At 42.3% G+C, this 14,865-nt stretch overlaps 1 long non-coding RNA gene and 1 other non-coding gene across 2 annotated transcripts; both read left to right on the top strand.

Annotated features, from left to right (window-relative positions):
* Window positions 1-11,154: 11,154 nt before the first annotated feature.
* Window positions 11,155-12,309, top strand: LOC125299744. Its single transcript, XR_007194438.1, has 2 exons — window positions 11,155-11,378; window positions 11,598-12,309. It is a non-coding gene; the product is annotated as an uncharacterized LOC125299744 (long non-coding RNA).
* A 1,966-nt stretch (window positions 12,310-14,275) lies between these two features.
* trnam-cau lies at window positions 14,276-14,348 on the top strand. Its single transcript has one exon. It is a non-coding gene; the product is annotated as a tRNA-Met (tRNA).
* Window positions 14,349-14,865: the final 517 nt, after the last annotated feature.

The raw sequence follows: 14,865 nt of genomic DNA, 5'->3' as shown, positions 1-14,865 counted from the left end.
AGAATAGTGCTTAAAACGGGTGAAAGGCATATGGCTTTTATTCTTCAATTGAGTGCAGTTTATCCTGTTCATAGCTACGCTACATAGAGATTATACATAATGTCTGTGTTACCGCTGTTCAACCTTCTGAGTCTATCAGGGGGGTTAGTAAGTGCACCGTGCAGTCTGTGTTGTTGCTGCTAAGCTCTAATTAGATGTTTGGAGATATGAATCATTAAGAGAATAGCAGTGGTGTTCAAATGATTCCTAATGTGGGCGGCCCCTCAGGGAGGCTGACTGCGTGTGATTGGATGACAGATCCCATCTGTGGTGGGCTGTCACAGTGAGGGGTGGAGCTTTGATGAATCATTGCTCTGGCTACCTGGGGGCCATCTCCAGCAGTGAGGGAGGAAGTCTCACACACGCACACACACACGCACACACACACACAGACATACAGTGAGCACACACACACATTTCTGAGACTGAGAAGATCAAAGAAAAACACATTTACACACACACACACACACACACACACACACACACACACACACTGCCTTTGAGAGTAGGATATTAAAGAGGAATGCACACTGCAAACTCGCATGCTGCACCTGCAAACCCCACACATCCACATAGGATCAGAGGTCAAAGGTCGGGTCATCTGCCTTACAGCAGTGTGCCAATCAGGAGCTTTTATCCATCGGTCTTCCAAATGCGGCTTCGTTGTGGCTTAAAGGCATGGCAACTTGAGGTGCGCATGATGAATCTTGGAAAACACAGTCCAAGTATTCTGGGTTAGAATGTTGCCTTGGAAACCATTTGTCTATGTGGGCTCTGTACTAATTAAACCAAATACTGCTGACATTGTTTTTTTTTATTGCATCCTTATCAAAGCCTAAAATAGACTTTCATTTAACCATACAGCATGGACCCTGTCAAAAAGGTTATCAGAGATGTCACATTTTGCTTTGTTTTATCAGAGTGTATGTGGAAATATCACAATAAACCTTGCAGAAAATGGCAAATTCTATTTTTTAATGCAAACATCCACACCCTTATGGGATTTGGTCACTTAGAGTTACCAGTGGTTTACACTTTTACTTCAGACATAAAAAGCTTTTTTTTAGCTATACTTCTTATTCTAATTACAACAGACTGAAAGACTTGTGATACCTCTAACCACATCCGGCAGTACGTCTTCAAAATATATTTATATTTAAGGACATAGTAGTAGCCTGACAGATTCATATAATTTCCACTATGTCCTAACCATACATAGACAAATGTATCATCTTAGATTTCCTCAACTGAACTGAATATTCAAAAACATATTGCCTACACAGTAATACAGTTAAGGGGATGTTACATTGAGTAATGTTGCTGGGCAACCACAGAACTGGTTCCATGGTGTTCTGATTTGATGATCATGACAGATTGCATGATGATTAAAACTCTCCAGAAAAAGATTGTTTTTGTGGTAATGTGCCAGAATCACAATACTCAGGAAAACTGCTCAGCAGAATTACTCAAAAGGTTGCCTCATGTATCATCGTTTCTTGGTGTTTTATGTCCCCAACGTTGTCTTCAAGACAGCGCTGCCTGAAAGGCACTAGGGTTAGGCATGGGTTAAGGTTAGGGTAAGGGTTAGGATTAGGTGCCTTTAAGTCAGTGGTGGAAGCGCTGCCTGGAAGACGACGTGGGGGGCATAAAACACCATCGAGCTGTATCATCAGTTTAATAGTCTGTATGTTACAATATAGGCCTTTTATTTACTTTAGCTATTTACAATCTATGCATGATATGCTAAGAGGTTCATTACAGTACAGTACATACCAACAATGGCACTCACATGGCCAGCAGCAGCCCTAGGCTATTCCTGCATTCAACGCAGGAAGTTTTACACACACACACACACACACACACACACACACACACACACAAACAAGCACACACATACTCTATAGTTTTTACACTTTCTTTTACATGTTATTGACTTCAGTGGCAAACATAAAAGAATGAACTGGGCAAAGCAGGACCGGCGAATCGTAGTACAATAATAATGACTGACAGAAAATTTTGCATCCACAACAACCAAATGTACCGATAATGACTAATGACATTTCCAGGGGCCATCAACACAGTGATTATAAATCCTCACCATATCATTTGTGTGTCACTGAAGTTTCTGAAAATTCCTTGGATTTGTTATAGTGACATTTTATATGACACACCTCATTAGTGGCGCTTATTCAAAGCACTTTAATAAAAATAGGCCATTAAAATGGGACCTTGCAGGTGCTGAATGGCAGGCTGCCTGGCCGTGCCCTAATGAGTGGGTGTAGTTAGCACGGTGGCTAAGTGGCTCATTTGAAAACACACTATTAGATGTTAATTGTGCAGAGACCCCGCGAAGGAGAGATTCACCTGAGTCAGTGGCTCATGTATATGTCATCATTAAGATGCACTCAAACACACAGACCCGCGCCAACACATACACACGCACGCACGCACGCACGCACGCACACCAATGTTGAAGTGTACACACAGTGTGGGCTGGGAGAGTGATGGAGAAGGTTGATCATTGATTAGATTGAGTGTCAATCTAACATTGAACACATACAGACACACACGCACATGTGCATATTAGCTGATGAGGAATACACTCCCACCTAAACTCATGACATGCATATAGTCACAAAAACGCATGCTATAGTCTTTTTTATTTATCACTCTCATATCAGGAGAGAGAAAGAGAGAGAGAGAGAGAGAGAGAGAGAGAGAGAGAGAGAGAGAGACTGGCCACCAGGGATTTTGGCCCATAAGAACACCTAGACACACATCTCTCTCATCTCCACCTCCACCTCTCGTCTCCAGTGATCACGAGTATCATCTTCTCTGCTCCACATAGCCATAGAATCCACACAAAAACACACACAAAACAGCCAAACACATACGTCTCGCACGGCAATACACTCAGTGATGCACACAAAAACACACACCAAGACTAGAACATTTCTATTTGAAGAGTGTTCACTTGTACCTCAGAGAAAGATTAAAGATGCCATGAAGCTTTGGGTACTTTTGCTACATGGGTACATACTCAAGGCCTCCATGTGGCTTTTAGGAACACTTGGCCTTCTGTTTGGATTGACGGGGCTTTGATTGATTTGTTGTGGTGGGCCTGTATGTGTTGAAATCCCATGCAACTCAGCTCCTCAGAGCACATTCTTGTCAGGTGAGTAAGACTCTCTAAAAACAGTGAACCACACGTGAATCATTCTGACGTCTCCATGCGCGCCCCTCTCAGACCTACCCTGATTGGCTGGCGGCAAAGAATGTTCCAACGATGACACGCCCAGCGGCCAGGCCAAATGGCTGCAGCTCCCCGCTACAAAGGCACCTCCCACTCACAAATGACTGGCAGGTTAACTATGTCGAGAGCAATGGTTTGGGATGCTGCATGAGCATTGATGTCATGCCATGCTCTGTATGCAGTGAATGAAAGAGAGAGAAAGAGAGAGAGAGAAGGAGAGAATGGTACAAATACGAGGGGAGGATAGCGGGTGCCGTGACACGCCTGTGACTCATCGCACTTCCTGACCGCTACACATGACATTGTTGCCACTCTTTCTACTCTCATCTTTCTTTTCCCTTTCACCTTTCTCTCTCTCCCTCTCTTTCTCTCTCTCCCTCTCCCCCTCTTTCTCTCTCTCTCTCTCTCTCTCTCTCTCTCTCATCCTAACTCTCTCTTTGCGGGCCTACCCTTTGATACATGATATTTGCTACTTTATTCCAAGCTCATTAAAAGCATAAGGGAAGTCTTTAAGGATGATACAGGTGACCACATGAACCGGGTGAACTTGCAGGTAATTAGGATCAAAGGAAGCTCCATATTCAACAGCTTAGCCCTAAGACAGAACACACTGAACTCATGCGTCATCCTTCTATGAGTGTGTGTGTGTATGTGTGTGTGTGTGTGCAATGCATAAAAATGTAATGTTTATACAGTACAGCACCTTAGATAGATAGATAGATACATAGATAGATAGATAGATAGATAGATAGATAGATAGATGTGTGTATAGATGTTATAATCTCTGCGTGCGCGTGTGCAGTGTTTCCGCTAGATTTTTAGCGCCCCACCCCCCCAAGAAAAAAAAGGTTAGTATAAATAACGGTCGGGTGTCACTCGCGGGATGTTTTTTTTAATTCTAGTTGCTAATCACACCAGTTAGCCTAACATGACTTGAGAGGGACAGGATTCAGGAACTAAGACAGGCGCATCTACTGTCTGACTCACGTCAGGTTAATCCATGCATTAAACCACATTGTCACTTGAACGCTTGAATATACCGGTAGTTCACGTTGACAATGGAGAAATGCTTAGCTTACTTCGTTTATGAAATTAAGTTTTGTGCCAACGTTGTAAAAACACAACCCACAACACTGCCTTTATTTGGTGCAAATGTCATTTACTTTAAAGTCCGCGATTCACAATAGGCCTACTAGGCCATCACTGCGAGTGCATACAAAATGTTTTGAAATTTGCCTCGTTACTACCAGCAGTCGTTGCTTTTTTACTGCGTCGATTCGCGATTGAGTGCACATCTAATGTAACAGCGTGACAACCTCTCAGTTTCATTTTTGCTGTTGTTGCGAGTGAGCTTAGGCCTATAGACTACGAAATGGGAAATACTTTATACGATCAGCTTCAGAAATGAGGGGTTTCCTTGGCCTGTGCTACACCTTTCCAAATTGTAGTTTTTGCGATGTTGACAAACATGCGTAGCACATGGAAGCTCTTGATAGCGCATGCCACTAACGTCTATAAAAACAATATATTTATGGAATAAAACTAGACAGGTACCTCGGATTAGCATTGCTGTTTATTCATAAACTGCAATTTTCAGCAGCCAGCGGAGGGCGTTTAGCCTACTATGCTTCCGGACAATATTTTGCGTCTCCCCTAATTCTGAAGCAGTGGCACCGCTAAATGAAGAGGAAACACTGAGAAGAAAGTTTAATGCTTTAAATAGGCTACATCAATACAATATATAATATGTGAACTGAAACTGTACGGGCCATAATAACCTCTGACTAGTTTAGGCTACTTAGACTATGGTTAAATTGCAATGTGAGCGGCAGCCAGCAGGGGAGGATACGCTACAGGATTATTTAAAAAGCAAATGTGCGTCTGCCCTGATTCTGATACCGTGGCGGTATTAATTAAACCGTGGGGGGCCGCCATGCTGAAATAAACGTAGAGGAAACACTGTGTGTGTGTGTCGGTGGATGTTAGTGAGAGATTTACGGGAGTTTGTATGTGTGTGAACATGTTTGTATGTGAGTTTGGATATAGAGTCAGTTGTGTGTATTTGTATTTATAGGATGATTGTGTGTGTGTGTGTGTGTGTGTGTGTGTGCATGCAAGAGAGAGAGAGAGAGAGAGAGAGAGAGAGAGAGAGAGAGATAATTAGCTGTGTGCACCAGAGCTCCCCTCTTCTGCCATGCTGTGCTAATCAGACTTTGGCTCAGTGCCAGGCCAGTGATTGATGCCATTGTGGTGCAAACCCAAGGGAGGACACACACACACACACACACACACACACAATCCCCCCAAACACACACACACACACACACACACACACACACACACACATTGTACATGCACACGCGCGCACACACACACACACACGCACACACAGAGTGAGAGATACATTAGAACACCTGTCTGGGCTCATAAATAACCATTTGGACAGCAATAGCCACGAACACAGCCGCATATTTACTTCCTTTTTAATCTGAGGCTGCCATCATCATTATGGTTTATGCTATAAGGACCAAAACATGTCATCACACATTTGATCAGTTGTTTTATTCTGTACGGGTGTGCTGCCTTTTACTACAGTCGAATGGCATCTCAAAACACAGGCTAATAATGGCCAATTCCATGGAAAATTATGTTTTTTGTAACATCCATAACGCCAATAAAATGTGATGGTATGGTATGATGTGAATGATTACATGAAATTGGAGCATTTGCTGGGTTAATCTGCTATTTTTGGCTGAAGAATGTACATGAGAAAAAATGCACAAAAAATTAATGTTATCATTCACATCATACTAAATACTAAGGCATTTCACTGGCGTTATGGATGTGACAAAAAGTCCATTTTCCATGGAATTGCCCTAATACATTATCTTCATGGGTCGTAGTATCATCATAAAAAAAAAATAACTTTAGAATGTAGAAATGTTACATTTTTGTGACAAGTAGTGGGTAGAGGCCAATTGCTTTTTTTGTTGTGATTACTATCTGATCTATGAAAGATGATGCATATTGTTTTCTAGGCCAGATATGGATTATCAGAGAAATATTATCTCCTAACACTACTACTCCACTTTTTCTTTTTGACAACTTACAAATGAGAAGGCAAACTTTGCCAGCGCAGAGCTTACTTGAATCAATGAAATATGCCAATACACTGATCGGGAATCTGATAATGTGCTGCAAACTGAAGCCTGGGAGCTAAATATTTCAGGGCTACATGCAGAGTAGAGAGCATAGCTTCTCATAGCCTCTGTCTTTGGGGATGTTTTACTTGCCGGAGAATTTCCGCTGGTTAAACATCGATAAGAGCTCCCCACGTGCCTGTTATAAACCTCTGACAATGTTCTGTTTCACCTGCCCACCGTGAGGTGAAAAGTACAAATTGTGTGTATTACAGTGGTTCTGTACAGTTCATTTCAATGTCATATATCTTACTACTGAGGAATGTGTCCTCTCGTCTTGCCACTCCATGGACAGTGCTTACTGGGTCTTGGAGTTAAGCATGAACACACAGTAGAATGGTTGCTTGTCTGTGTCTGTTTGATTGTGTGTTTTTGGCTCTTAAGAGTCGTTTACACCAAGAAGGACAACTATAAAAAATAATGGCAAAAAAGTATCGCTCTTGTTAATATGAATGACAGCATCCACATATAAACTATAATGATAATGACATGAAAAATGTCATCGTTTGGGATCACTTTCAGAGCGATTTTGAGAACAATGAAAAGCTGACAGACTATAGCTGAAAGCCAATCAGAATCCATCACATTTTAGACATTGCATTCATCAACACCAGGAGAGACTTTGCTTATCATTGGTCAATGTGAACACTCATATCGTTATATTTATAGTTATCTTTACAGTATATATAAAGATAGTATTAGTTATTGTGTGAATGGCAATTTATAAACATGATATAGCTAAAAACTCAAATGTTGAAGCAGTGATGTGACGTTTTGTACAGTTTTGTTTAAATTGTATTTTGACAGTTTGAAACTGGCCTTTACTCCAATAGTTGGCCAGTTTTTGCTGAATAAATAAATCAGACAGCTCATCATCACATCTCACAACATCATTGTCAAGCTTTAACGCATCACAGACACCTTAATAAACCTCATTTAGCTTAGCGATCTTTATAAGAACAACAGGCCATAAATTATTACTCAGTTTTGATTATGTTTATCAGAACGTGCCTAAGTAGCCATTTACACTGCAGAGACTCTTGCTACAGAGTAATTATCACTGAATGACACTGCCTGGCAATTCATTAGCCATTTCTGCACACACATGACAGTCAGTGTGTGTGTGTGAGAGAGAGAGAGAGAGAGAGAGAGAGAGAGAGAGAATGAGAGGGAGAAAGAGAGAAAGAAAAACAACTGATAACAGCAGATTTGACAGGTCTCACTAAAGCACGCCTGATAATTACGAGGCTAATTTGCGTCGACCACCAGCAGTATTCCAAGACGATGCAAGGGCTTTAGCAGGCATGACCCCTTTTCCCCCAACCTCAGCATTTCTGATGCCATTTATATCCACCACTAATCCTGTGTTACTACAGCAAACATATAAGCTCCAGTTCTAATTCTAAATTCTTTTTTCTAATTCCAGTCATACTACTCCAGTCTGACAATATAACTCATCTGGATTAAGTCTATGGAGCTGTTATTGGGCTTTTCATGTTGATTGTTTTGTTTGTGTATTAGTATTTATTTGTATATGGATGCCAGCATCTTTGGCTCACAAATAAAGCTATGGATGGTTCACAAATAGAAATGGTACTCCAAGTAAACAAACAACAACTGTTAACAAAACAGAAAAAAAAACACTGCAAAGCCTCAACATATTTAGAAGATAGCATTTCTATAAACTTTAATGAAGATGATCATTATGGTCCATAATATATTGTTGTATAGGTCCCGCTTTATCTCTTTGGTATGATGTAATAACACGTGGGTATTTGTGTCTGCTCATTGTATGTTTTGCAATATTTGTGTAAACAGATGCAACTTGATGGGTAAAGTGCACCACTAATGTTTATATAATACATGCACAAATACACACAAATACACACACACACACACACACACACACACACACACACTGACATAAAATCTCTAACACAGCATTGTATCAGCAATGTATTGGCAACCAACAAGGAAAGGGGCCTCATATTTCATCTTCAGTCCTTTACCTCTCAAATAACTAAGACATGGAGACACAGACTAGAGTCACACCAGGGAGAGAACACTGAAATAATTTATTCTCCTCTAGCCTGGGGAATACTGAAATCTCAATATTTCTTAGTATATAACACACACACACACACACACACACACACACACACGCACACGCACACACACATATTGTTTATTTTAAGCTAAGAAGTGAAAAAAAGAAAATCTTCCAGCATTTTAGCATTTTTTGTTGCTTCACTCTTTTACACATCTAGACATTAGTAACACTGTTTCTACAAATTATCCTCTTGAAGAACTAATAGGCATTTTTTCTGACCCAATTAACACAGAGAGAGAGAGAGGGAGAGAGAGAGAGAGAGACACAGAGAGAGAGAGAGAGAGAGAGAGAGACACAGAGAGAGAGAGAGGGAGAGAGTGACACAGAGAGAGAGGTCCACCTGAACACGCACACCCTCATCCGTGACTCCATGGCTTGCGTCAGTTCTTCATTATGGGGCGTTAATTAAAATATGCTAATGCAGGACAAGCCACAGAAGCAGTCATGATGCAAAGTGACACCGGCGTCAGCTAATTGCACACTGCCAGACATTTCTGATGACTCCACATGGGAAGTGATAAGTAGACCTGTGTCCTAGAGCACACACACACACGCATGTCACACACGCATGTCACACACACACACACACACACACACACACACACACACACACACACACACACACACACACACACACACACACACACAGAGGCAGGCATATAATAGTGGGCATATATAGGGTCAGGATATTACCCTATAATACCCTAATACATAATAGAGACTAAAGATATTCCTCACAACACGCATACAGTAGAATTTTGTTATCATACCCATATAATCTCATCATTACTACAACCCACAAAGACTCAAAAAGGACCCATAAAGCACAGCCAGGTCTGTGACATTCACACGACATGTGTAGTAGAGGTTGAAAAGTTGAATAATCATGAGGGGTTGAGGGGTGACGATAATAATAACTATTTCTTCCTGTTTGTCAGGAGAGGCGATAGAAAGGGAGGTTGGGGAGAGGCAGTGAGGAAGGGGTTGAGAGAGAGAGAGAGAGAGAGAGGGTGGGAGAGAGAGAGAGAGAGGGTGGGAGAGAGAGAGAGAGAGAGAGGGTGGGAGAGAGGGGGATGGAACAGGGAATGAGTGTGAGAAGGAGAGAATAAAAGTGAGAATGAGTGGGCGGCCAGAGCGCCATCCATCCTCCATCCATCTTCCATCCATCACTCACACGTCCCTCTCTAACCAAAGGAAGCCTCCTGCACTGCTCCACCCATTAGCCCATCGCCTGTGTCAGGCCAGACGCCGCTCCTCTCCTCTATCCTCTCTCCCTCTATCCTCTCTCCCTCTATTCTCTCTCCCTCTATTCTCTCTGCCTCTTCCCCATTCCCGAGCACTCTCTCTTTCCTTCCCCACTTCATTCATGTCCCCCTTTTCTCTCCGCGCCTCCATCACTCATCCTCCACGACTGTCTTTCTCTCTCTGTCTTTCACTCACTCACTCTTTCCATCACTTTCACTCTCAGCCCTTCCTGTCCATCTTCCCCTCCACTCTTCTCTTTATCGCCTCTACCCCCTCTCTCTCTCTCTCTCTCTCTCTCTCTCTCCCCTTGTCCCTCCTCCCTCTCTATTTCTCTCTCTCTCCCCCCTGCCCCTCCTCCCTCTCTATTCCTCTCTCTCTCTCCCCCCCTCCCTCTCTCTCTCTCTCTCTTCCTCTCTCTCTCTCCCCTGCCCCTCCTCTCTCTCTCTATTCCTCTCTCTCTCTCCCCCTGCCCCTCCTCTCTCTCTCTATTCCTCTCTCTCTCTCTATTCCTCTCTCTCTCCCCTGCCCCTCCTCTCTCTCTCTATTCCTCTCTCTCTCTCTCTCTCTCTCTCTCTATTTCTCTCTCTCTCCCCCCTGCCCCTCCTCTCTCTCTCTTCCTCTCTCTCTCTCTCTCTCTCTCTCTCTCTCTCTCTCCCCTCCCCTGCCCTCCTCTCTCTCTCTATTCCTCTCTCTCTCTCTCTCTCTCTATTTCTCTCTCTCTCCCCCTGCCCCTCCCCTCTCTCTCTCTATTCCTCTCTCTCTCTCTCTCTCTCTCTACAGTCCCCCTGTGGTTGCTATCTTTCCTGATTTGGCCCCTGGCGGGTTTCTGAAGGGACTGATCTCTCTCACACCCCGATGACGAAGAGCTTTCAGGCCCTCAGTGGGTCCTGGCAGGAGTCAGATTTCCGTGACGCAACCAGAGCTCACACCCCAGGGTGCTGCCGGCTCTCTTTCTCTCTCTCTCTCTCTCTGTCAGTCTTTCTCACACTTGCCTACACATACAAATGCCTTTCTGTGACACACACTCATGCAGAACGAGAACATGTTTCACCCACTAAAAAAAAGTTTTGTGTGAACAAGTGATTGCTTGTGTGACATCAGCAAAATCACTATGATATGCAAGAACTATGAGTCCTCAAATGATGACGCTTAGCCCAGAGACACTGCTAAGACTTCTCAATCCTTCTTCTATCTGTTTCATCCTGCGGAGCAGGAGTTACCACGCTGGGCCGCCTCCCCAGGCTGTGTGGAGGACAGACTGTAGAGGCGAAGGACTCGCACTTCAAAAAAGGATTTGCTACAAGGAAGCTAGCCTAGCACTAGAACTGCCAAGAATGTCAAAACTACTAAAACTAACAAGGTGGTCATTTGGACCGTTGGAAATTAAACTCACAATTTCACCAGCAGAACATTTTTTTTTTTTTTCATTTTTAAGAAAGTCGTTTTTTTAAAAAACAATTTAGCGGTCAAAATGATCTGTCACTACCTTTGTAGTGCTAGTCAAGTCATCCTTGGTCAAGGTCTTGTTAAGGTATGTCAATGTGCTGTGTCAGGTTTATGTGTAACAACTCAATCAAATGTACTGTGTCAGGTTTATGTGTAACAACTCAATCAAATGTACTGTGTCAGGTTTATGTGTAATAACTCAATCAAAGCAACACGATGACTTTTTGTGGTTTATGTGTAATAACTCAATCAAAGCAACACGATTAATTTTTTTTTATAAAAAAAATTATCACAATTTTTACAGTGTGGGACCAGCAATGGAGAGTGTAGAACATCTGCATAGGTGATGAGCAACACAAGGACTGGTGACTGTACAAAGCTCAGCCGTCTGTGGAGTGGACATTAGTGGGGCCCGTGGGGCTTGATGCGTCATGTCAGTGCTTACAGCAACCATTTTGACCGAGGAAGTCCTACAGTATGCTCAACCCTGTCCTGACTTTCTCGCCTTTCAGGAGGAAGTTCTTGTGCCTATCATGTTTCTGGCTGCCATCCAGTTAGAGGGGTAAACTCCAGAGCTGACACGCTCTCTTGATCGGAGCGCGATGACCGGATAGACGGAAAATAAAGTGGGCTTGAACTTATCAAAGTGTTGTTCTGACAGACACCAGGGGACATGAAAAGACTCCAAATGATGTCAACATGCCAAGTTTTGCTGTTGTCCTTTTTCTCAGAATGTGAAAGACCAAATGAGAAATGAATGACAGTTCAAAGTCTGCCAATATATAATGGCATGATAATGCCTGAATACATATGTTAGTCATTAGGGTAAAGACGAGACAGTACAGTTCATTTGCTACACTAAAGGGAGACAACTGAGGACTCAAGTTGTCAGAGATGAGATGTTCCGACAAACCTGTCACTTCATGAGCTTCAAATGCCTGACCTCTTCAAACTTTCCTGAAAAGCTTTCATGTGTGTCCAATCTTTGCATGTCATTAAATTTAAAGGATATTAAATTCAATGAGTTTTTTTTTTGTCTAGCTATCTGAGTCATAGGCACATTATCATTATAGAGATAATTAGATTTTTTAAACTCATTAAATGATGTCTTCTTCACTTTGATGTCGGCTGCTAGGAGTACACTTCAGACATCAGAAGATACAATCTGTCTGTCGGTCTCCAAACATGCTTTTCTAAAATAATAATAATAATAAGAAAGACTTTAAATCACTCACAGAAGACCTACCCATAGCAAGTAACACGTGGAAAGACCTGACAATTCATTTTGGTTTTGAAAGACACTACTTCATAAAAAGTTGTCCCTTGTCTTCCAATCTTATTATATTGTCTAGTGTGTATTTGTGTGGGTAGTGTGTGTATGTGTGTGTGTGTGTGTGTGTGTGTATGTGTATGTATGTATGTGTGTGTGTGTGTGTGTGTGTGTGTGTGTGTGTGTTGGACGGTGGTGGTGAGGGGTGGTCAGTGGCCGTGCTCTGAATGCCCCTAGTGACAGCTTAAAGAAATACCGCTGGATATAGATCATCTCCATAAACTCTCTTAAAAATCTTGTTTTAAAAAAAAAAAAAAAACCTCTAAACACTAAAAAGTAGACAGTATATTATGATTATACACTGTATCATGACTCCCCATGTTTTAAATGCTATAAATGCCCCTTTCTTTCCGGATATAGCCTATAGGCATAAGTGCATAACCAGTCTCTACTCTAAGAGTATATGTGTGGAGAGGATAAGGAAGGGGAGTTTAAAACAAAATACCATCTGGAAGGGAAGGTTTTTTTTATTTTTTTTATCAAGGCTGTGTCAATATAAATGTAGTTGAGTATTGTAGCACTTCTGTCTATAGGAATATGTATGACATAGCAGCGAAGATAGTATTATAGAAGTTGAAATAATACTTCAGCAAGGTAAATAGGAAGGCTGGTAGTGTGCCAAAAATACAGGCCTTGGACTTTAGTCCTTAACTATGTTTGAACAGTTCTGAAGGTATTGAAACTATACTAGTTAAGTTGAACTTCTGAAGCATTTGTCTGTATGCCATCAGATGTGATGCTTTTCTATAAGATAGGAGTCTGGTCTTGCAAGACTAACATGACTGCTGACAGACATTACCACAACAGAGAAACTCACTAAAGAAGCCTTTATAGCTAGCACATCATTGTGAATGGAAGCCTTTCTTTGTGTGTGTTAATGCCATTTAACATGGTGTATCTTCACCGGCTTTCTTATCTCTTTGAAAGTGTCTATGTGTGTCTTTGCACAGAGTAGGACTACATTTGCCTGAGTTTGGGATACTTCTGAGTATGAGTTTCTGTGTGTGTGAGTGTGTGTGTGTGTGTGTGTGTGAGAGACTGAGAAAGAGAGAGAGAGAGAGAGGGAGAGAAAGAGGTAACAGAATGTGCATTTGTGTGAGTCCCGTAGCAAACAAGTAAGTCCATAAGACTGTGTGAGTGTGTATATATATTTGAGCATACGTGTTTTGTGTGAGAGTGTGTATGTGTGTATGTGTGTGTGTAAGCACGGGTGTGTGACTGAGTGGGTGTGGGACGGCTGATAGTGGTTTACAAAAGGGGTCTGGGTGGTGTAGGGGTGGTGGAGGGGGATCTTTGGCCCAGCGAGGATCTCTGAATAGGCTTTAAATAACAGCCCTATCGCCACGGCAGCCGGCCCCTTTCTCATGCTAATAGAACTCCCTAGCCCTCAACCCCCGCCGCTAGCTGTTCGTGGGGCAGACAGACTGCCATCCATCTGCAGCTGTCGGAGGCCCTGCGAGGGGGGTGGGGTGTGTGTGAGTGTGTGTGTGTTTGTTCGAGAGAGAGGACGGCTTTAGAGAGGGAGGGAGCTGTGGGTTGGACATAGGTTAGCTTAGCACAAGCGAGGTGAGGGGGCGAGGCTCCTCCCTCTGGTGCTAAAGCTACACTGTGGGCTGATACACAAGATCAGGCATGCGGCAGCTTCCTGCATAGCCTCCTTAGCGCAGTAGGTAGCGCGTCAGTCTCATAATCTGAAGGTCGTGAGTTCGATCCTCACAGGGGGCATTTTTGCACTTAGTTATGAACGACGCGCCTGTTCACAACTATCATAAGCAGTAATAATGACCCGGGAAATAGATAGATAGATATATGGATAGATACTTTATTGATCCTCAAGGGGAAATTCAAGAAATTTACCACAAAATGGGAAATAATATTCTCAGCTGTCATTGATTTATTTGTCAATGTTTTATTGTTATTTAATGTTGACACAAAATGTTGTTAATACATGTTCTATATTATAATATAATTATAATACAATATTATTATATTCCAGTATTCCTGTCAAAAAGTTCCTCCAAATGACGGTTATCTCTAAAATACGGGAAATGTCAAGTGGCACCAGGACCCTCTCTTAAATCATTAATCAATACTGTATAAAGAAAAACAACTGTGTGTGCATGTCTATGTTTTTATTTATTTGTATTTCTATCCTCCAGATGGTGGTTATCATAAGTATATGAAAGACAGGCCAAAACATGTCATCAGGGCGTGTATGCTTGTTTGTGAGTGAGTTTGTGCG

This window comes from Alosa alosa, chromosome 8, assembly GCF_017589495.1.
Source record: "Alosa alosa isolate M-15738 ecotype Scorff River chromosome 8, AALO_Geno_1.1, whole genome shotgun sequence".
Lineage (NCBI taxonomy): Eukaryota > Metazoa > Chordata > Actinopteri > Clupeiformes > Clupeidae > Alosa > Alosa alosa.
This window is presented reverse-complemented; position numbering and strand designations above follow the sequence as displayed.